Source organism: Triticum aestivum, chromosome 7B (genome assembly GCF_018294505.1).
Source record: "Triticum aestivum cultivar Chinese Spring chromosome 7B, IWGSC CS RefSeq v2.1, whole genome shotgun sequence".
In the NCBI taxonomy this organism is placed as follows: domain Eukaryota; kingdom Viridiplantae; phylum Streptophyta; class Magnoliopsida; order Poales; family Poaceae; genus Triticum; species Triticum aestivum.
In genome coordinates this window covers 175,259,227-175,261,876 of record NC_057813.1, presented here as the reverse complement: position 1 = coordinate 175,261,876, position 2,650 = coordinate 175,259,227, and positions in this window count along the sequence as shown.

The following is a 2,650-nucleotide window of genomic DNA, read 5'->3' as shown; positions in this document are numbered from 1 at the left end:
GTGTGCACGAACATGTATGGGGTTTTCTTGGGCGCATTCACGATCACTTTCCATGGCCTAGATGATCCTACGACGCTAGAGGCTTTGGCGGTACGGGAATCACTAGCTTTGGTGGATGATCTTTATGAACGCAGCATTTCAGTGGCCTCAGACTGCAAAGCGGTTGTTGATGACATTGGGCAAAGGAGTGCAGCGGCGTATGGAGCTATCATTAGGGAGATTGTAGTTTGGTCTAAGCATTTTGTTACCTATTTCTTTAGCCATGAGTTTAGGAGCTCGAATGTCGAGGCTCACAATTTAGCGAAGCATGCTTTCTTGCTTGGTGTTGGTCGCCGTGTGTGGTTAGACAACCCAGGTGATCTTTCTTTCGTCCCTGTAAACATTGTGACGAGTTAAATAAAGGCTTCGCAAGATGGTCTAAAAAAGGCTTATTTGTTTCGCACCATTAAAAAACAAGGAAATAGAAACAAAATACATTAATCTAGGATAGGAATCAATAGAGGATAGGATAACACATGATTTGTGTTTGTTAAGAATTAATTAGATATAGTTAATTATGGATAATCTCCACCTTGTAAGCCGACATGCGGTTAGCCTTTTCTAACCTTGGCGTCTCTCCTCGCTCCTTCCCTAATGGATATGTCCATTCGTTCGCGTCCCTTTAGGGATATATAATGTACAGAGATCGTCAATGAAAGTGACAGAGATTCATTTGTCTTCCTTGTTTCACATCATGTTATGAGCATGCTCACCAGCAGAGTGATTCGATCACCGATGACCGATGCAGCGCAAGACGGGACGATGGCCAGTCCGTATCAGCCGGCGGTGCGTGAGACAGAGGCAGCCCGGGCGGAAACATAGCGCATGCCGGGCCTCGACTCCATCCCTCCTCCTACCGGCGCGGAACCAGATGGCAATGGCTAAGAACCGGCGGCTCACCGGGCTGGCACTCGGCGAGCCCATTAAGTCAGCCTGCCGCACGGCGGGGAGTCATAGCGTCGACAGCGAGTGCCGGCACACAATCGCACAACAGCCACTTTCGCTCTCGAACGACGATCACCTTCGAAATTGATGGCTGAAGAATTTGTCGCTATGCCGTCCGTGGAGAACACGAGCATGCGTCGGCAATCCTTTTTGTTTTGTCTTCTTACGATCCATCACCGATCTAAATAGTTTTTGTCTCCTCGAATGAAGGTGTGACCTTCTCTCGGAAGTCGAGAAGACATATTTTAGTGGTTGCATCCACTAGTTCTTTTGAAATCGTTGATTTGTATGAAGCATCACGTGAATGTATGTGACTTCACGGAATGATGAACTTTGTTGAAAGTTCAAGTGGGATTGGTTGGTAGGTGATGTGTGCTAGAACTACGTCGGTATTTCCCCAAAGAGGAAGGGATGATGGAGTATAGTGACGGCAGGTATTTCCCTCAGTGATGAGACCAAAGTTATCAAACCAGTAGGAGAACCTCCTCACACCATGTACAACACATACACACAAATAACAAATACTCGCAACCCGACGTGTTAAAGGGGTTGTCAATACCTTCCGGGTACGGCGCCTCAAGATAGGCAAAAAACGTGAGGTAAAAGTGGTAGATAGGATAAATAGATTGTGGAACAAATAAATTGCAGCAAGGTATTTTTGTATTTCTGGATTAATAAATCTGAAAATAAATGCAAGGGAAAACAGACCGCAAAGGAATATATGATGAAAAGAGACCCGGGGGCCATAGGTTTCGCTAGTGGCTTCTCTCGAGAAAAATAGCAAACACTGGGAAAACAGTTACTATTGGGCAATTGATAGAACTTCAAATAATCATGATGATATCCAGGCAATGATCTATTGGGGAACGCGGTAATTTCAAAAAAAAAACCTACAATCACGCAAGATCTATCTAGGAGATGCATATCAACGAGAGGGGAGAGTGTGTCCACGTACCCTCATAGACCGAAAGCGGAAGCGTTTCAATAACACGATTGATGTAGTCAAACTACTTCGCGATCCAACCGATCCAAGTACTGAACATACGGCACCTCCGCGTTCAACACACGTTCAGTTCGATGACGTCCCTCGTGCTCTTGATCTAGTTGAGGACGAGGGTGAGTTCCGTCAGCACGACGGCGTGGCGACGGTGATGGTGATGCTACCGGCGCAGGGCTTCGCCTAAGCTCTATGATGGTATGATCGACGTGTGTAACAGTGGAGGGGGGCACTGCACATGGTTGGGAGAGAAACTTGTGTGTTCTAGGGTGTCCCCCTGCCCCCATATATAAAGGAGCAAGGGGAGGCCGGCTGGCCCTCCTAGGGCGCGCCCCACAAGGGGAGTCCTACTAGGACTACTAGTCCTAGTAGGATTCCACCGAGAGGGAGAGAGGGGGAAGGAAGGGGAGGGAGAGGGAGATTCAGACCCAAGGGGGAGGGGGGCGGCCTGGCCTGGCCGCCCCTCTTTGTCTCCACCAAGGCCCATGTGGCCCATTAGTTCCCCCCGGGGGTTCTAGTAACCCTCTGGCACTCCAGTTTTATCTGAAACTTCTCCGGAACACTTCTGGTGTTCGAATATAGTCATCCAATATATCAATCTTTATGTCTCGACCATTTCGATACTCCTCGTCACGTCCGTGACGTCATCCGGGACTCGGAAAAACTTTG